We start from the raw sequence: 22604 nt of genomic DNA on the forward strand, positions 1-22604 counted from the left end.
CATTTAAATGCCCACATTGAACAATAAGAAAGACAGAAAGTCCTGAGATCACCTACATCGCGTGGTTCTCCACACTACAAAGAAGTTAACCTCTCAGTGGACTCTCATTCTCCACAACACCTGTCACTATCCCAGGCTGTGCCAAGGCAAAAATTCAGAGAATGAAAAAAACCTAAGAGGCTGCGCGACAAACTCCACCCCAAGTTTGACTTGCTATATACATTGCCTCCACACCCGTATTTATTGGGACCACTGCAGACCAGATGTTTGATGCCTATGTTCTCAACACATGCCAACTGATTAGCTATGATGATCTGATGAAATTCTGGCTTGGCGAGTGGTCTCTTTAGCCACCTGTACTTGTTCAATTAACTGTGGAAAGCCTAAGCTATCCCTGATTTGCATGCAATATGAACAGTTTTTTAACACTGCTGGGGGCTATCGCCTTAAACCAAGGGACGTCATTTAGGGGTCGTCAGCGGTCGCAAATGCGAACGCTGAGGTCTCCCTTGCTACCCATGTGGTCTCCCTTGCTACCCCCTAAAAACATTTTTTTTAAATGTCTTTTTTCTTTTTTTCTTTTTTTTAATGCAAGCTCCCGGGCTGTGGTCAGCGCCATGTGGCTCTTTGCTTCTGGAGTGTCTGGCTTTTTGTTCAGGCCTCTTAAAAATAAAATGTAAAAAAGGACGGGGGTTCCACAAGTCTAACACTTTCAACGGTGACCTTAAATAAATCCTCAGCCGAAGGAGAACAATCTCCTCAACAATCCCAAGCCAAGTTCATTTTCAGAGAACATACTACGAAAGATATCTGTAATATTATGCAGGCCATGCACCCTACAAGTTGCCCGGGTGAACTTTTACCGTCAAAAATCACACTAGAACACAAAGATATGTTCGCACTTTTTCTCTGTCGTTTTGCAAGTTCTTCCTTCCATACCAGCCATATCCCCCCCTTCTATAAAACATGTAGTAGTCACTCCACTGTTAAAAAAGGCGGGCCTAGACCCTAACGATGCTGCCAATCTTAGGCCAATCACTAACACCCTCTTTTTTCTAAAGCTTGTGGATAAAGTAGCCACGTAACAACTGCAGGCACATGTGGCAGAAAGAAACATCTTTCACAAAAAACAATCCGAGTTTCGCAGCTTCCATGGCACCGAGAGTGCTTTTTTGGACTTGCAGATGCATATGCTATCCAGGTTGGAATGCGGAAAGTCAGGGCTGCTGACGTTGCTCGACTTATCAGCAGCCTTTGATTTGCTATATCATGGGATTGTGCTGGATCGGATGTCTACTGGCGGAGGTCTCTCACAGGAGGCAATAACCTGGCTCCCGAGTACATTAGGAATGCCTCTGATGCCAAGATTGCCATCTTTGGAGTCCCTCAGGGGGCTTGTCTCTCCCTCCTGCTTTTTAACATTTACATTATCCCACTATTTAGCGATCTTGATAATTCAGACCTTTTTTTATGCAATTATGCAGATGATTTTCAGATGGCACTGGAGGTTGGTGGAGACCACAGTAAAGACCAACAAGCATTAGACCGGGTCTATCAAATGGTGAAAAGCTGGATGACAACTAATTGGCTCTGCCTTAATGCCACAAAGACAGAACTAATGTTATATGGCCCCAAACAAGCTAGAGAGAAGCTGGGTCCCCAGTATAACAGCTTCCTGGTTGACGGATTTCAGATACCAGTGGTACCCAAGGTTAAGACCCTGGGCACCTATTTTGAGGCCAATGTAGACAACAAGGCCCATGTTGACGCTATCATAAAAAAGTGCTAATTATCATCTGAAAGTGCTTCGTCAAGTGGCCCCGCTAGTTTCAGAGGAAAACCGTAAGAAATTATTTCGGGCCGTAATACTACCCAGAGTGGATTACTGCAATACCCTCTTGGGAGGAGCGAAGAAGGCAGACCTTCAAAGACTCCAAAAGATTCAAAACGCTGCAGTACGCATTGTCTTTCAGATGAAGCGCCTAGAGCCCACACCTGCAGCCAGGAGGAGTCTCCACTGGCTGCCAGTCTCAGCTAGAATACAGTTTAAGCTTCTGACAACTTGTCACAAATTTGTCTATGGTGACGCACCTATATATCTTAAGAACAGGGTGAAACTATACACGCCTAGTAGATCTCGTCGCTCAGCTAAGACCTGCTCCCTACAAGTACACCGAGTTAAAAGAGCTTGTTGAAATGGCTGTGCCTTTCATGTGCAGGCCGCACGGGCCTGGAATGCCCTACCGGCTCTTCTACGTAATACAACCAATCTTTCTGATCTTCCGGAAACATTTGAAGACCTTTCTATTCTCATAACGTTCTGATCCAGCTACCTGGTTGCAGCTGCTGGCAATGAAGTGAAAAATATGCTAAAATGCTTTGAATTCCCTCTAGAGTTTCAGGGTGAGTGAAATATACTTGGGATGAGTTCAGGCTCACTTTAGCAAGGATCTAGGAGTAACTAGCAGGTTAAACGAATTTTTGGCAAATGAAAGCAAGAAAACTTCTGTTTTCACACGTGGAGAAATTTGTAAATCGCGGCAAATTCGCGAGTGCGTTTTTCGCGATTGCGGCAAAACTATAGGGGGTAGGAATGCAGTTCGTAGAAAAGCCACGATTCCCAGCTTTCAGAGGAAAGTTACTGCAAGTCTCTAGAACAAACGGTCACGGAGATATGAGCGATTAAATAAAGGTCGTTTTTCGGATTTGGAATGTTAAAATTCAAAGTGACAAGTGACAGTTTTGCAAAATGACAAGGTACAACTTTGTTTCTTTTTATGGCGCCTGGATGCCCTTGGGCTTTGGCGCCTTAGAAATAAAATAACATAACATAATAAATAAGAAAGAATAGGAATACCAAATAATGTGTCTTTCTGGAATTCTATACAATAATTGCTAGACTCATAAAAGGTTTATTTCAGGCACACTAGGGGGTGATTCATTGATTTAGTCTGTTCTTAAACATCTCAACTCAGCCTTTCATCCTTCTGAGGTCGATAAAGGAGTACCAACACAGGTTGGGTGATATTGTATGTATATCTTTTCTGTATAAAGCGCTTAAGAGTGTGTGCTATAGAATAACACATCATTATCATTTAGCCATGGATGTCTGCTTGCATTCACAGCAATTTGGTAACATGAGCCTATAAACACTAATCTTAATGATACATATGGCGATCCATTCTTGTATGAAATGTATATCACATTATAGTGATATCGTAACCATATTTTTCATAGTGTACTTATGAACAATGTCATGTGATACCACTTGCTGTTTTGTCAAGGAGTGAAAGGTCGTGGTCCATCGCTTCTCGTGATATCACTTCAAGGTGGGGGTCAAATAACATCACTTCCTGTGAAGTCATCAGAGGTCAAGGGTCGTGTAATGTCACTTAGGCTACCGCTGGCATTTTGGTGAAATTATGTCCCACTCAAACCACAGGAGATGACTCAATGATACATACGTGAAAGAGTTCTCTTTTATAAAAATTAACAAATATTATATCAACGAATTCTACAGTGGGAGAAAACACCAGGCCCATTGCTTAGAAGGCCACACAACTGATTCCTCAGACGATGACGCTTTTTTGTACGGGCCAGCTGCAGTCAATCGTTTGGCAAGAAAGGAGCAACGGTGGTAGAGATTTAGGCTCTGACAGTATTAGTTCAGTGCATTGCAAGTACATTCCCATCATCCTAAATGTATTTAGCTCCACCAGAGAACCACTGTCCGAATCCTAGTACCACCCTCACAAACTAGATGCCCAGCCACAATGTATTTTCACTAATACCTTTTTGCTGCCAGTGCACCATGTTCTTCCTTGCCCAGTCATCTGGAAGAGGCTGGGGTGGTACAGAGATATGTGCTTCTCCGTGGCATCCACCACCTGCGCCTAACCCAGCTCACACCAAGGGACAGAGGTCAGGGAGTGCTCACAGTATGAGCCTATATTCCTCAGTGCGCATTGAGGAGGTGCCCAAGGCATGCTTACTTGTGTTAAACAGATGATCTGTTTACTTGTGGACGATGCATATCAGACTGCATATCTCCCTGAAAGTAACACATGCTCATCATGTCTTCTGCCTTCACAGCCCTGTGGAAGGCCTAACCCCACCATGCCTCCTCTGCACATGATGCGATGGCCCCATCTCAATGCCCTAAGCCATCTGATGCAGGACCATCTCTGGCTCATCCGCCTGGTGTGGCTCGGTCTTCTTCAGCACCGCCACCTCCTCGCGTAACCTCTTCCTTTCATCCCCACGAACCTCTCTGGCTACCTCTCCCTGATGCTCTTGGAGAACATCCTCCTCAGCACCAACTCTAAATCAAGGTGATGGCCGACCTTCTAAATCTGCAGACTTCACAATCTGCTCCTATATAGGTTCATATCCTCCTCAATCACCATCTGTATCACCTCCTCAAACCACATCTCCTCTAAAACATCAGCACCACCCTCAACCACTGACTCAACGAGCTCAACCACCACCTCCCCTTCTAAACCACCATCGACCCCCTCCGAAGAAATTGTCTCCCCCTGATCAACCAACATATTTTCCCCTCTGCCGCTGTCTTTTCTCCACATGCTCCAACTCATCATCTGTCCGTCCACCTTCAGTGGCTCCCACTGTCCCTCAGCCACTGAGATACAAATCGAGGGGTACTGCAGCTCCTCATCTTCTGCCCAAGACTGTCTCTAAATAAATGGGCATGTTGGCTAAGATCTCAATGTGCAACACACCATTGTGCCAAATGTGCCCAAGGTGTCAACGTGCAAAACATGCATGTGCTGAATGTGCCCAAGGGGTCAATGTGCAAAACATGCATGTGCTGAATGTGCCTAAGGTGTCTGTCAATGTACAAAACACAAAATAAAGCGTAAAGACAAAAAAGGGATTCTCTTAGGACTCGTAAAATGGGAAAGAGTATGCAAAACATACTAGCAGTTGGGAAGGTGACTGAGAACAGCACAGGAAGTCATATCGGGTTCACACACAAAGGTTTCTCTGCAAACACAGGAAAAGAAAATGTTAGAAAACTACTTTTTGATGTTTGGGGTTGCACAAAGGGAACATGGAAAAATATAAGAGGATCTTTGTTTTTTAAAGGAGTAAGGATAAAAAGGAAGATTAGAGAGAAAGTCAAAGAAAACACAAAGACAGAGAAAAATGGATGCAACAGGATCAAGACACACCTACAACACCACAGATAACTAACAAGCGCATCCAAATATCTCCAAAGGTCACGAGAAGCACTCAAAAACTCCTTTAAAAAACACCCATTTGTGAGCCTGCCTTGTCCAAACTCGACAGCCAAAGAAAACTCACAAAGGAAGCAGGATGCATTCTGAGCCTCAAACCTCTTTTAGAATGGGGCAGCGCCTCTGATTGGCTAATCAAACTCCACTCTCGAGTCACGGGCATTACAGTTGGACTGTAGGCCTCTAATCCCACTGTGAGACTTGCAGAGGGGTTTGACCCTTGTCAAAACCCACAAGAATACAGCAGTTTTGGTTCTATGTTCATTCACTGCCCGTTTTGTTTGCAACACTTTTTACTGAAAATGTTTTGCTGAAAAAGATTAGCAATGTTTTTATTTTTATTCGGGGGAGACCCCCCAATCCCTCCCTCCCCTATTATGTATTCCCTATACACCACCACCCCCTACTCTTTATATTCCCCCCCATATTATTTGATTTTTTTCAGCAAAAACTTTTTTGCAAAAAGTGCGGCGGATAAAAAACGGTGATGAAGGAACGTTGCACCGTATTTTTGTGTCAAACCCAGCAATAAAAGCTTTATTTTCTCATGGGATAGATTTTGTGAAGTTCAAGCACCCCTAGAAAAAGTGGCCTCAGATACAGAGACACTATGGGCCTCATTCCGAGATTGCAGGCAACCATGGCTGCCTCCAATACCGGTACCGACTCCGACCTGGTTCAATGGGGACTTACCGTTGTAGTCTGACCTTTGCGGGACCGGTAAGTCCCTATTGAAAAAGCAATCCCCATTCCCATTTGAGCCCCCTTAGGGCTCAATGGGAATGGCGAGGGAGCTAATAACGGTACCGCAATATGCGGTACCGTTATTTTCTCCCTGGTCCCTTTGCGGCTCCCGCTAAGGGACCTCAGAATAGGGTGCAAAGGGATTACCGGCACTGATGTCCTTAACGGTGCCCAGTATCCCTTTGCACCCACCTCGGAATGAGGCCCTATGCATTTAGTGTCTTTAGCTCTGGCTCAGGGAAGGGGTGTTGACCATGACATAATGAGGGTGCAACCATCTTATGGACAACATAATTGTTAAAGAAATAAAGATTTGATTCCAATCTCCAAAGCACCTCTGTTTCCGCACATCCCATGCCCCCATGTCCCATGTCCCCATGTCCCCATGTCCCCACATCCTCACGTCCCCATGACCCCACGTCCCCACGTCCCCACAACCCCACGTCCCCACGTCCCCATGTCCCCACGTCCCCATGTCCCCACGTCCCCACGTCCCCACGTCCCCACGTCCCCATGTCCCCACGTCCCCACATCCCCATGTCCCCACGTCCCCACATCCCCATGTCCCCACGTCCCCACGTCCCCACATCCCCATGACCCCACGTCCCCATGTCCCCACGTCCCCACGTCCCCATGTCCCCACGTCCCCACGTCCCCATGTCCCCACGTCCCCATGTCCCCACGTCCCCACGTCCCCACGTCCCCACATCCCCATGTCCCCACGTCCCCACGTCCCCACATCCCCTTGTCCAGAAATATATTTGAGTTATTCTCATATTCCACATCCGTACCTCGGAGCTTTGCTGTTCTAATATATTCAAAAATATTCTCATAATGTTAGCCAATAACACTCTTTCATTTGCAGACAGCTTTCCTCAATTAAACAATGAAAGCTCTGTGCACACAAGCCATGATTGTGTCAAGATCAGAGGATCACTTGGATTTACAAGAACAGCTGCTCTCAGGAGTTCATCCAGCACACTCAAGATTTAATGCAAAACTAACAACCTGAATATAAGGGGGCAGGGAGCAGCATGCTCTTGAGATCAGTGTATGTAAGGCCGAATTCACAGAACGTTTAGCACAGAGTAAAGTGACTTTGCACTAAAAAAATACACTTTGCACCAGCCCTAATTCACAGAGCGGAGCAAAGTGACTTTGCACTGCAAAAATACACTTTACACCAGGCCTAATTCACAGAGCGGAGCTAAGTGACTTTGCACTACAAAAATGCACTTTGCACCAGGCCTAATTCACAGAGTGGAGCAAAGTGACTTTGCACTACAAAAATCCACTTTGCACCAGGCCTAATTCACAAAGCGGAGCAAAGTGACATTGCACTACAAAAATACACTTTGCACTATAAAAATACACTTTACACCAGGCCTAATTCACAGAGCAGAGCAAAGTGACTTTGCCCTAGAAAAATACACTTTGCACTAGGCCTAATTCACAGAGCAGAGCAAAGTGACTTTGCACTACACAAATACACTTTGCACCAGGCCCAATTCAAAGAGTGGAGCAAAGTGACTTTGCACTATAATAATACACTTTGCTCCAGGCCTAATTCACAGAGCGAAGCAAAGTGACTTTGCACTAAAAAAATACACTTTGCACCAGCCCTAATTCACAGACCGGAGCTAAGTGACTTTGCACTACAAAAATGCACTTTGCACCAGGCCTAATTCACAGAGTGGAGCAAAGTGACTTTGCACTACAAAAATCCACTTTGCACCAGGCCTAATTCACAAAGCGGAGCAAAGTGACATTGCACTACAAAAATACACTTTGCACTATAAAAATACACTTTGCATTAGGCCTAATTTCACAGAGCAGAGCAAAGTGACTTTGCCCTACAAAAATACACTTTGCACTATAAAAATACACTTTGCATTAGGCCTAATTTCACAGAGCAGAGCAAAGTGACTTTGCCCTACAAAAATACACTTTGCACTAGGCCTAATTCGCAGAGCAAAGTGACTTTGCAATACACAAATACACTTTGCACCAGGCCTAATTCACAGAGTGGAGAAAAGTGACTTTGCAGTACACAAATACACTTTGCACTACAAAAATACACGTTGCACCAGGCCTAATTCACAGAGCGGAGCAAAGTGACTTTGCACTAAAAAAATACACTTTGCACCAGCCCTAATTCACAGAGTGGAGCAAAGTGACTTTGCACTGCAAAAATACACTTTACACCAGGCCTAATTCACAGAGCGGAGCTAAGTGACTTTGCACTACAAAAATGCACTTTGCACCAGGCCTAATTCACAGAGTGGAGCAAAGTGACTTTGCACTACAAAAATCCACTTTGCACCAGGCCTAATTCACAAAGCGGAGCAAAGTGACATTGCACTACAAAAATACACTTTGCACTATAAAAATACACTTTGCATTAGGCCTAATTTCACAGAGCAGAGCAAAGTGACTTTGCCCTACAAAAATACACTTTGCACTATAAAAATACACTTTGCATTAGGCCTAATTTCACAGAGCAGAGCAAAGTGACTTTGCCCTACAAAAATACACTTTGCACTAGGCCTAATTCACAGAGCAGAGCAAAGTGACTTTGCAATACACAAATACACTTTGCACCAGGCCCAATTCAAAGAGTGGAGCAAAGTGACTTTGCACTAAAAAAAGACACTTTGCACCAGCCCTAATTCACAGAGCGGAGCAAAGTGACTTTGCATTACAACAATGCACTTTGCACTAGGCCTAATTCACAGAGCGGAGCAAAGTGACTTTGTACTACAAAAATACACTTTGCACTAGGCTTAATTCACAGAGCAGAGCAAAGTGACTTTGCACTACAAAAATACTCTTTGTACCAGGCCTAATTCACAGAGCCAAGCAAAATGACTGACTGCAAAAATACACTTTGCACCAGCCCTAATTCACAGAGCGGAGCAAAGTGACTTTGCACTACAAAAATACACTTTGCACCATGCCTAATTCACAGAGTGGAGAAAAGTGACTTTGCAGTACACAAATACACTTTGCACTACAAAAATACACGTTGCACTAGGCCTAATTCACAGAGCGGAGCAAAGTGACTTGGCACTACAAAAATACACTTTGCACTAGGCTTAATTGACAGAGCGGAGCAAAGTGACTTTTCACTGCAAAAATACACTTCTCATTGCAAAAATACACTTTGCACCAGGCCTAATTAACTGAGCGGAGCAAAGTGACTTTGCACTACAAAAATACAGTTTGTGCCAGGCCTAATTCATAGAGTGGAGCAAAGTGACTTTGCAGTGGAAAAGTACTCTTTGCACTGTGCTAAATGGAACTTATTCACAAAAAGCACTAAATCTGCGTTACTAGTACCGATTTAGTCCTTTTTTTGGGAATTAGGCCCTTCGGATTCCTTTTTTTAATAAACTGGCTGGGAAAATTCACAAGTATTAGTTAATAAGGAGATGATTACAGTGGCATATGTATTTAGTATACGGCTAGAGTTTATTGTTTACCTAATTATATTTGATTGCTTCTCCTTATCATATCTGCTTGCAGCATATTCCAAACTCTGTGTGGGTGCTCCGATTTGGTGGTTTTTGCCATCTTTACTGCATTCTGCATATGAATCTTTCCCAGTTTGCGCATTTGATAGAACAGGGATCTTGCGAGGCCACTTGGACTCCTGTGACCTTCTAAAGGATCATGACCTATGGCCTCCTGTGTCTATTTGGTCTGGGACTCCTCAATGACTTCCATTAGCCCTATATTTTTGAGTGGGGTATTTAAGGACATCTAGTTCAGCTCTTACCACCTCAGTATCTAATTTACATTGTGAATATAGTAAAATCATTTTTTTAAATTCCTGCTATTTTTAAAAGTCCCCCCAGTTGTGATTTGGGATTATAGATGCTAATTTCGGCCTGGAGTATTTAAAAACGTCTCGACAGGACCAAGAAGCAATATTAATCTTGTGCAGTACTTTCTATACATCTTGGGCTGGAAGCGTTCCTTTGTGATCACAGCTCATAATTAGGTGTTCAAAAAAAGAAAACTGGAACTATTTAAACTACTGCATATTTGATCATTTTCACCGACTCATAAAGAAGCACCCAGCGGATAGAATCTGGCATGAAGCGCTATATATATAAAGTTTATCTCATTAATAAAAAAAGAATAGTGTCTTAGGTTATTTGGTGATAGCTGAAAGACTAAGGGGGTAATTCATGGAATAAATGTGCGCCGAAATCAATGGCGCAAGCAGGTGCAAGAGTGAAAAAGCCAGCGCACGTGTGCAAATCGCACGCGTGCGATTCAGGGAAGGACCTGCGCGTGTAATTTCTGGGATGTGCACCAAATTAGTGCGTGGCGCACACCAACGCACGCGTCATTTCCACATCCCGAATACTGTGCGCGACGCTCACAGCGAAAGCGCATAACGTCAGCGCACACATCAAAAAGGGGGCGGAACAAGGGGCGGAACACGCGGAATGGGGAACAACGCATGAAAATAAGGGCATAACTGGGGAAGTACCACTGGGAAGTACACGGAACGCCCACATGCACGCGAACTACACGTATTCATGGAATCGAATAGGGAAAACCCACGCACATCAAAACACATGCACAATTACGTCCGCAACACGAAAGCAGGCGGAAGTGCCCTCGCGCAGCATAAAAGTGCACGCAAACAACAATCAAGCATATACAGCTACGATGAATGTCCCGTTCCTCGCAGCAGTGATCGTGGGACACCGCAGGAGGGGGAGAATAGCCAGGCCCCGCATTTTTTTGCCCAGCACCAGCCTTTTTGGGATGCCTGATGACCAGGTCTTTGGTAGGTATAGGTTTCCACCTCATATCATCCTAGAGCTGGTCAGGGAGTGGGAGGATGACCTCACATCGCCCACCCTGTGCTCCCAAGCATTGAGCCCCTTGGTAAAGGTGCTCAATGTACTGCATTTTTTGGCCACTGGGTCATTTCAGGGAGAACTGCAATAGTGGCGGGGGTCTCACAGGCCACGCAGTCACGCTGCCTACACCAGGTGTTGGCAATCATCACTGCGCGCCCCTCAGTCCGCAGGCACATATACATGCCCAGAACACCCGCAGAAAGGCAGGCCGTTGTCCTGGATTTTTTCAGGGTGGCACACTTCCCCAAAGTGCTCGGTGCCATAGATTGCACCCATGTGCCATACGTCCACCTAGGGCCACAGAGCACATCTATCAAAACCGCAAACACTGGCATTCCATCAATGTGCAGGTGGTGTGCGATGCCAAGGAGATCAACTTCCCTGGGTCCACCCATGATAGTTTCACATTCAGAATGTCCGCCCTGAGCCGGGCCCTGGAAGCTGGGAAGCATTGCGACACATGGCTCCTAGGTGAGTACAAATGCCTGTACGCATGCATACATGTCACACACAGACAAATACAAAAGCCCCACTAATGACAACTATTATCACCTTACCAGGGGACAGTGCCTACCCTCTGAGCACCTACCTGATGACGCCCATACGGAACCCCACCATACCACCCCAGGTAAGATACAACGCAGCCCATATTGCAACTAGAGCCATAGTGGAGCGCACATCCGGAGTGATCAAGTCACGCTTTCGCTCCCTTGACCGCTCTGGTGGCCAGCTACAATTGCCCACCCAGTAGTGTGCAGGATCATTGTGGCAGCATGTGTTCTGTACAACGATGCAACACGGCATGGCGTACCGGTGGACATGGTGGTGCCCCCACATCCCCAACCACACGCACGCCCGCTGCGCATGGGAGGGGAAAGGGCATGTGGCGAGGCAGCCCATACCCAACTTGTGGCCACATTTTTCACCTAAACTCCAACCCCTGCGGAGTGCACACAGGCCTGGCACATACCAGGTCACAATCGATGATGACAAAGGAACAGTTAACATAGTGTGCATCCCTAGATACTTAAACACAACCAATCCCATGTGACCAAAGGGAACACATTCAAGGCAATCCCCCCCCTTGCTAAACAGGGCATGAAAGGACTGGCATGCCACCCAAACCCTCCCAACACTCCTCAACCCTGACTGCCACACCATACCATGGCATGCAACGTGAAAACATCCACCCATATGCACAACACATGACACAATAGTCATGAAGTGCCATGTGAGAAAAGTAAGTAGTCACCAGACAATTATACCTCACATGGAATCGGAAGAAAGGAGTGACCAAAACCTAACACCCTGAAAGCGGTTCCACAAATGCATGCCACCAGTCGTTCAAGCAACAAAAGTCTGAATACCTTTCGCCATGCACACTAGACAATAGCAAATGGCCATATCAAACACCGCACACTGCACAGCACAGTGAGTGTGCATTGCATTTGTGAAAACCCCTCTGCATCCTTTCAAAAAATGGCATACAACCAAATATCACCCTTTCATGCATGTCACGATTTGGGTTTTCTCATTCACTTGCACCCATTCTGTGTGTGTGACGGACATGTATTGATGTGCATACTTGACATTTGGGATGTATCATGTAATGAGGATTTCAAAGTGGAGTGCATGGGATACTTGGTTTGGTGTTAGGACAGGGGTGGCGTGGGGTGGGATTTGGGTGGCCATAAGGGCCATGAGTGTGGATCGTGATGACGTGTTGGGGGGGACATGAGTCGGGGCCTGCTGGCAGGTGCCCGTCAATGCTGGGTGGGACATGTGTTGGGGCTCCCAAGTGCATGGTGCCATGTGGGCTACCTGCGGGGCATGCCCAGGGTGGATGGGCTGCCTGCGGGGCACGGCCAGGCTGGATGGGCTGCCTGCAAGGCATGGCCAGGGGTGTAGGGTAGTCCCCTGTGGTGTGGGCTGCCTGCACGGCCTGGGGAGGTGGAAGGGGGCACACCCGGGAGGACCCACACTGCCAAATCGCGTGTAAAATTCCCTGCGCACCCCTCAGAATACACGTACCCCTCTTGCGCTAGCGAAATCGCATGTAAAACTCCCCGCGCACCCCTCAGAATACACGTACCCCTCACGCGCTAGCGAAAACCCCGTACCCCGCTTGCACAAGGCCTATCGCGTGTGAAACTTCCCACGCACCCCACAAATACACGTACCCCGCTCGCACATGGCCTATCGCGTGTGAAACTTCACGCGCACCCCCGGAAATTCACGCAGGCTGCCCATCCACCCTCCCCATGCCTCACAGGCAGCCCATCCACCCTGGCCATGCCCCACAGCCAGCCCACACCACTTTTTCCACACAATTTACCTGGCGCAAGAGGGGTACGTGTATTCTGAAGGGTGCGCGGGGAGTTTTACACGCGATTTCGCTAGCGCGAGAGGGGCATGTGTATTCTGAGGGGTGCGCAGGGAGTTTTACATGCGATTTTGCTAGCGCAAGAGGGATACATGTATTCTGAGGGGTCTGCAGGGAGTTTTACTCGCGTTCTGATGGTTGAGGGGCTGTATGCTGGTCCACTGGCGTATGCGCCATGTACTGGATTTGTGCGCTGTTCATGGCGCACAGGGTGGGGTTGGTGGCATAACTGGTGCTGCTGCAGGGTCGCAGCACCACTCTGCGCCACGGCTGATTACGGATGTTAAAATCCATGAATACGCTGTGCGCTGAAATGGGTCTTGGCGCACGCGGCTGGCGCAGACTGCCGCACGCGCACATTGTGCGCCAGCCCCGTGCGCCACTTGTGCGCCGATTTCTATGAATTACCCCCTAAGCATCTTGTTTCTGTTTGTTTATCGCTAAGCATTTGGTTATTCAATTAAGTATTTCCACGTGGTGGGATGATAAGTTTAATTGCATTATTAAATTGATCGGATTTCTGGTTCCGAGAGAAAGAAAGTGTGTGACATTTTAAGGAAAGAAAATTGGGTTAGTTATTTTGTATAACTATTTTCCTAAATTCCATTGTCTAAACCTTGCATGCTGAGGGTTTAGACTGCAGAGCTATACCCCTACATGAAGAGCCCAGGCACCACCAAAAAAAGTAAAATTGACCAGGCAAGTTGAGGGAGCCCACATGGCCAAAGCAAATGCTTTTCCACAGCTTTGCGAACCACTTCAAATCTAAACAAACACAATGCTTTGGCATTTTTCCTCAGGCATCATACCAACTTGTGTAAAAGTTGTAAAAACAAAATCACGGTTCAGTCATCCCTTACGGGAGCGAGGGGCCTGTCATATTTGCGTGTGTGAGAAGAGTTTGGGGCATGTGGAAGACAGCAGTGTAGACCCTTAGGAGAAACGAGCAGGGATTCTGGCCCTGGGATTCAGTGCCCCGACAAACGCCTGACGATGTCTTCTTGGCCTGCCCAACACAGGCCCTGCCCTGACAGGCAGAATATCCAGCAGGCCACTAAGCACAGCATCTCCCATTGAAAGAGTGAGGTTAGAGGTGTCTTTCAGCCTGCCAACCAGCATACTAAGGAAGGAGAAAATGTGTGTGGCCCATGCGCTGAACAAACGCCTCTTGCCTCCCATAACCCACATCTGCCATCTACCAGATGCTTGTTTTGTTGCACATTGGGATACAATGTATCTATTTAGGAGAGAGAGAGAGAGAGAGACAGAGAGAGGAAGAGAGAGAGACAGAGAGAGAGAGAGAGAGAGAGAGAGAGAGAGAGAGAGAGAGAGAGAGAGAGAGGGAGAGAGAGACACACATAGAGAGAACGGCAATGTGAGTTAGTGAAAATGAACCTGTCTGCAAGAGGCTAGTGGCTCTGTGTGCATCATTGCAGGTTATTTTGCCTTGTAATACCTACTCAGTTCCCTCCCCTGACTAACCAACTCCACTTTATGATCTCCTACCACCTTTCGCTACACACACAAATGCCCCATAGATGGCCAACACAGGACTAGCCATTAGCACATCAACACTAACCGAGCCATGTCTAATCTCTACTCTTTAGCCCTGGTGCACTCTCTCACATCAGTGGCTAACCAGACCCAAGGTCCTATAGTCTATCGGATTTTAGGCTCTTCCCTATGTTTACTTTAGGCTCCTCCTAGCCATTGGCTCCAGAGAGCATATCACCCCCTGCCCTTCGTGTACTCCACTGGCTCCCTGTTGGGCGACGTTCAACTTTCAAAGCCATGTGCATCGCCCACCATGCCCTGTGCAAGACAGGCATAGAATACCTTCAACACATGCTCACCCCTTACCAACCCAATAGAAACTTGAGATCAGGGACCACACTTCTTGGTGTCCCCTCCATCAACTCGACAAGAAAGGGGGGATCCACCTTCTCGTCCAAGCTCCCACAATCTGGAACACAATTCCCCTCAGCATCCGCCACCAAGAGGATCACGTTGCTTTCTGGAAGGCCCTCAAGAACTAGCTTTTCCCCCGGCAACATGACAAACGCTTCCCACACCTCAGGCTATTTAATTCCCTGCCAGATAGGCTGAGGCAGAAATGAACCCCAGTTACTGTCAAACGGATGCATACTTGCCAACTTTGCCCACCTTGGCTACCTTGCCTCCTACAAACCCCACCACCTCCCTCACAACTCCCCCCTTGTCGCTTTCAACTGTTCAGGCTCCCTTGCCTACTCACACTACAGTGGCAACCTCGTCAGCCTCTTCTACCCTGCTGCCCTGGCCACCTACTGCTGCTGCATCTGGAGCTCCCTTGCCTCTTGCGGACCCTCCCACACTGGCTCCCTTGCTATCCTCCACTATCCCATCTCCCTTGTCTGCCCCTCCTCACTGATACCCTTGTCAGCCTTGCCTCCTCTACCTCCTCCTACCTCTATCTCTCAGGTACTCTTGGCCCTTACGAGGGGGAACTCTGTCCCCTGCACGCCCCCCGTAAGTCCTTCAAAAGTGTCAACCTGCTCCATGTTGCCACAGTAAACTCTTGCTCTGCTGTTAAGCACACCTCTGACATCTCCCACCTACTTTAACTCCTGGACCTTGATGTTTTTGCTCTCACTGAGACATGGTTTAAGGACAGCTCCGTCACAAGTTTGGACACACTTCTCCCTGAATGCTACAAGATCCTCTCCGTGCCCATGCCCAACAGACCTGGAGGTGAAGTAGCCTTGATCTTTCCTGCGTGGATCCCTGTTACCATTATTCCCACTAAGGCCTACTCCTCTTTTGAATGCCTGGTTTGCAGGCTCTCTCTCTCCGGCCTGCCAACTCCCTTACTCTGGCCACCATCTATCGGCCACTGGGCCTGTCCACCCTCTTCCTCTCGGAATGGGCTAATCTGGCCTCTTCTTCCCAACCCCTCCTGCCGGGGCATCTTAACATCCATCTTGACTCTCCGGACTCTTCAGGATCTTTCTGCAATCTGTGTGACTCCCTTCCTCTTTCCATTCTACCCTCTGGTCCAGTGCACACTGCTGGCCACACCTCGGATACTCTCATCACCACAGACATCACACTCTCTATTTCCCTCACTGCCCCACTGTAATGGACTGATCATTCTCTTCTCTCTTCTCACTTGAAGCTCTGTTCTCCTTTTGCAATGTCACACCATAGACCACCTCCTGCCTTCAAGGTCATCCGACCCATGAAAAGAGTGGCAGTGGCTGCCTTTGCTTCCACTTACTCCTACAGCAGACTCCCACCGTTATACAGCCCTGTCTAACCTTCACTGTTCCATCTCCAACACTCTTGACATTCTTGCCCCTGTCATAAGGGTCCCACTGAAGCCTGCCAAAAAGTACAACTCTTGATACGACTTTGATCTGGCTGACCTTAAACGCAAGTGCAGAGCAGTGGAACGGAAATGGGAATCTTCAGGTGCACCCTCTGAAAAACTGGCCTGCCGCCTTCTGCAAAGGCAATACAGACTGCATCCACTCCAAGAAAAGAATCTACATTCAAGCCTGCATCTTCGCGGCATCTAACAACACGGCCAAACTTTTCAAAGTCTGCAAGGAACTGGCCATCCCTACTGCAGCCGCATCCTCTTCTGGACACACCCAGGCCCTGTACTCGGCCCTGGCCGCACACTTCCCCACCAAAACACAGGACAGCCTGTCCTCGCTCTCTCTTCTGCCCCCCCTCCTGCACCAGCATCTCTTGGGCACCCCTCGGCCACCCTCACTCCTCCACCTCATTTCTCCTCCCTCTCCCCTGTCACAACGGATGAGGTCACTAGACAAGTTCAGTCTATGAAAGCAACCTGCAAACAGGTGGAGCCCTGTCCCTCCAAAACCATCAAGAACAATATTGACACTCACGCTTCAGCCTTGGCAGACCTCTGCAAACTATTGCCTGATCTCCATCACCCCTTCCTTGGGAAAACTCCGGGAGAAGCTGGTTTTCAATCAACTTATCCTCCACACTGAATCTGTTGATTGTCTCCATGACCACCAGTCTGGCTATAGAGCATCCAGAGGCACAGAAACTGCTCTTCTGAACACCAGTGAAGATCTGCTCTCAAATCTTGGCTCTACCACTCCCTCTGTCCTCTTTCTTCTCGACCTCTCTTCTGCTTTCGATATGGTAAACCACAACATCCTGATCACCTGTCTCTGTGATACCCTGTGCATCACAGATCTGGCCCTGTCATGGCTCACCTCCTTTCTCTCTGACTGGCCCTCCCAGGTGGAACTTGGGACCTTTCGCTCCTCTATCACACTCTCTACTTGTGGTGTCCCCCAGGGATTTAACCTTTCCCCCTGGTTCTTTAATATCTGCATGGCCTCCTCGGACCACAGGATCTCTACCTTTACCTCTAACATTCAGTGTTATGCAGATGACACGCAGCTCTCTTTCAGGCTCCTCACAGCCTCCTCCTGTGCCTCGTTCATCCATGACTGTCTATCCGCAATTCAGTCTTGGTGTGCTGCTAATGATGTCTCTGCCTGAATGCCAGTAAGTGAGAGATCACCCTCATTGGGATCCCTGCTCCTGCTTTCCCACTTTCATACTTTCACACTGACCAGCCCCCCTTGTCCCTGCGCCCTCACCCACTAATGAGGCAAAAAATCTAGGTGTCATCTTCGACTCCACTCTCTCCTTATCTACTCACATCTCAGATATCTCCAAAAAGTCCTGTAGAGGAGGTCCCAGACATGGCCTACACCCCAGCCCCACAATTTGAGGTACCAGGAACATACTCACTGAGGTACGTGATGTATGAGGAACAATTGAACCAACAAAGAGCTGCACTGGGACTATGCCCCGTACCCATCAGAAGAGCAATACCTGTTGAAGTGCCTATAACCAGACAACCATGGGCAGCTCAGTACCCGCTAAGGCAACTGTACCAGCAGCTGGCACGAAGTGAAGACTACTTACAGACTGTCCCCGAAAAGACCCAGAGAGCCTTAATGGAAGGCAAATGGTGACAACGTAAGAGCCCAGACAGTTGTACAGATGAACATAAATGATAAGCGAAAAGGATGACACACAAGTCGAAAAGTTATGAATAATGGTGCAACAGACTTAAAAGAAGAACCAACGTGGCAGCACGAAGAAACGTAACCATGAAGTGAGATGAAAATGTGCAACTAACTAATGCCTGTAAATAGGCTTGGAATGCAAGAAGCCAAGGAAACGGTACTGCTTGCAATGCTTAGTAGAAGAATAGAGCGGCAAGCGCCAATTATATATCTACCTCAATGAAGCACAGTATATAAGTGCGACTCCATTTTGTAAAAGCAGAATTAAGCTCAGGCTGCAAGGGGCTAACAAGGCCAAGATTCATATTCCAGCTAAAGCCAAAGGAAAGAGCGTAATTGAAACTCAGTAAGAAGCAGCTCATGCCTGGGAATTTGAGGTCAACCTAAGGAAGGGAGGAGAGTGGCAACCTCGAAGAATCAAAACTTCAGAGCATACCAGCCAGCCAGCAAAGGTCGAGATAAAGAGGCCCCAGGCAGGTAGCGAGGCTACGGAAGAATCAAATACACGAATACAAGGAAAATGAAGCAGATTCACGGTGAACAGACACGTGACCAGCCAAGGGCGAAGAGGTACCAACATCTGATGTCACCCAGAACCCGAGGATGCCATAACTTTTCCTGATAAGAAGCTACATTTTCGTGGCCATCCTCAGCCAACCAATTGACACATAGCCCTAAAGTACTGATTGATGGAAGGGAGGCAGGGTGAATCTTGTGGCACTCCGCATCTGGGTGTCCATTCTGCATGCTGCTTATTAAAGTGGAGATTTATGCCTAGTGGTGTAACTTACCCAATCACAACGGACCAAAATATCTAGAGTCCTATAGCTTGTAGAACCAATTTTTTTTTTTTTTTTTTTTTTTTTTTATACGGTTTATACAAACCTTTAAAAAAAAAAAGAAGAAAATAGTCACCACCCAAAGCTGTACCCGTGAGGCAGGCGCAACACGCGACACAACTTCTTTCAAATTCAAATTAAACCCTCTCCATGTATTTCTTCAAACTCCTAAGAATAGTCATTTACCGGTGCAAATTATCATCATTACACAGTAGATACAAGTGATTTCTCCTTGGGGTGTCATTGAGTATAATGTTCCGAAGCTATTGTTTCTAAATCTGTGTTTAGACGTTTATTCAGTTCCTCCAGAAATGTTATTAAAGCAAACATCAACGGGCGGTTTGAACCTTCAAATATCCCTTCCCACCAATCATCCGCACACCGTGTCTGCATTTTTGCAAACACCGGACCAAACGTACGAGTTCTTAGTGTACGTAGGTTAGAACAAAAGAGTGTAAGGTGTTTCAACGTCTCGTTTCCAGTTTTGCAAAAGCGGCACCATAACTCTGTGGTAGGGTTGTATGCATGACGGCGCTCTTTGGTGTCCATTAAGTTTAGTCTGAATCTTAGGTAGATCGATCTAGCTTGCGCGTTGGGAAATAGCGTCAAGTAAGCTTGCAAACTCCCATGCGCTCTGGCCTCCCCTGGGACATCTGCCATCATTCTGCAATTCCGTCTTTGTTCGCATGTTAAGTGCCAATCTGAGCTCCATACTTTTTTCTTCGCTAGCATCGGATTTTCCAATAACGTTGATAGCTTAATGTCATACAGGTCTAATGTCTCAGTACAGTACTTTTTCCATAGTGCTAAGGTGGAGCAACCGAGATCCTGTTTTGTTTTTAGTATTTCGTACTGCAGCACAGGTGTGTTTAATGAGCATTTCCTGAAGAGGCATAGAATGTTCCAACACACCCTAGCATGGATAGATATTAGCCCCAATTCATATCTAATACATACTGTTGGCGTGCCACGGGGTAAGTGTAGCACTCTTACCCAAAAAATATTTTCTAGAGTATTCCAGAGCTTGTGGGAGCATCCTAGGGCATTTTCGGCCCCATAGATTATTGCTGGCATAGCTTTTTGACGATAGAAATCAATCGTTGGTTTTAGCGAAAATTTTCCAAACTGTCTGTTAATGATAGCTGCTTGGCATGCTAATTGTCTACATTTTGATTTTGCAACTTCTGCCCACGGTGCATCGTCTAGTTTGGAACTTATTCTCATGCCTAAGTATCGTGTGTCATAGACAGTGTTTAACTTTGTCTTTTCTATGTACCAATTTTGTTTATTTTGTTTTTTCTTCACGGATCTTAAATTTTGGAGTGTTATTATCTCACACTTTTGCTTGTTAATCACCAGTCCATTTTGATGTACATATGTTTCCAGGGCATCTAGTTTTCGTTGGAGACCGATGTGAGTCATGTCTAGAATTATGAGGTCATCCGCGTATACGAGCCAGCTCACATGAGTGCCATTCATCTTTGGTGGAAAAGTGGAGATTTCGCTAAAGGCTTCTCCTACGTCGGACAAAAACAAATTAAAAATTGCAGCGGCCAGAGGACATCCTTGTTTCACGCCCTTAAAGGTTTCTATAGGCTTTGATAAGGTCCCCTGCCGGTCCAAACGTATTCTGATATTTGTGTTAGAATGTAGTTCCTTGATTGCTTCAACCAAACTTTCCGGACACTTCCAGGCTCTTAATTTTTTCCATAGAATTCCTCGATCGATACTATCGAAGGCATGGGAAAAGTCTATGAGGGCTAGGTGTATTTTTGTATTTCGTCTTATTGCTTCCATCTTAAACAGATTCAATATTAGCAAATTTAGGCCACACCCCACGCCCTTCACAAAACCAGCTTGCCTTTGATCAATGTGGTTGTTTTCTCCTGCCCACCTTACCAACATCTGCTGTAGTTGTGTTGCGTAGATTTTACCAATTACATCCAACAAGGCGATAGGTCTGTAGTCCCCAGGATTGGCTCTATTGCCTTTTTTGAATATTGGGACCACTATGGCACTTTTCCACGATGTTGGCGATAGTCGCTTGTCGACTATTCTTTGGAACAGGGTCATGCAGAAATTGGACCACGCTTCTGGGTTACGCTTGATCGTATAGTTCGTGAGGCCATCAGGGCCAGGTGCTCTCGATGCGTTTGCTCGCTTTATTGTAGTTAAAATGTCGTGTCGATCAAACTTTAACTCCCAGGTCACTAGATTTGAGTGGACATCATCTTTCACAAGCCCATTCGCACTGAACATTTTGGTGTAAAAGGAAGTCCAAGTTTCTTCCGAAATACAGTTTGCCTGCATAGCATCCTGCGGGGCAAATTTGCTGTTTATAGTTTTCCAGAAGTTCGCAGAATTTTTGTTTCGTAGATTTGTCAACATAGCCTCTGAGTCATTTTGAAGCATGATTGCTTTATGAGACTTACACCAGTTCTTGTAAGTTTGTTTGATTGCTTTTTTCTTTAAGACCATTGCGTCTTTATCCCCCGTAACTATGTTTCGCAGGTCGTGACGCATCAGTCTTTTACGCTGTTGCATTTTTAAGTCGAAACTGTGTGTATGTTTAAATTTTTTATTCCTGAGACCTTGTTTATGTTCTGTGAAGTCGGTCAGTAGGTGGCAGTATTCGACCTCGTTTATAGCCGAGTTTAGATTAGACACAATTTTGATTACCTCTGCGTCTGCAAGTTCGAGCCGTATTCTACTCGATCGAACTAGTACAGGCCATGACCAGTGGTCAGGCAGTGTCATACTTGATACATTTAGGTTCATTACCACCATATCATGATCACTGTAGGCCATTGGTTTAACTTCAAACTTAGTTGTTCGTAGGTGAAGGGCCTCTGACACAAATATGTAATCCAAGACGGATTGTTGATTTAGTCTGTTCCATGTAGCGTTTGCTGGAATATCACCTGTCGTATTTCCATTCAGCATAAACATGCTTCTTGCTTCCATCTCCTGTGACCATTTTGTCGCTGTTTTTTTACAGACATTAGTTACTACTTTCTCTTCATTTTTCACATCTACATGCTTTAGGCAGTTTATATTAAAGTCTCCACATATAATCAAATTTGGAGTTTCTATAGCTTCAAAAAGGGCGTCTATTATTGTTGTTATTTGATCAATAAACTGTTGTGTTTCTGTCCTAGCATGGTTCCAGTAGATGTTGATGATATTCAGAGCTTCTGATTTATTATTAGTGCCATTTAGGAATGTCACCTTGGCGGTCTGAATGAATGGTGAAACGTTTGTTGCTGAGACGATTTGCAGGCCCGTTGCTTTCCTTACCGCAATCAGCAGTCCAGCCATTGGTCTTCCTTTGTCTTGTTTTATTGCAGGGTTGAATACAATTTCAAAGTCCTGCATAATGGGAGTGTCAGCTAGCCAAGTTTCCTGCAAACAAATCAAGTCCAGATCATGTGACCAAGGTG

Source organism: Ambystoma mexicanum, chromosome 13, assembly GCF_040938575.1.
Source record: "Ambystoma mexicanum isolate Mex_15411 chromosome 13, UKY_AmexF1_1, whole genome shotgun sequence".
NCBI lineage: Eukaryota > Metazoa > Chordata > Amphibia > Caudata > Ambystomatidae > Ambystoma > Ambystoma mexicanum.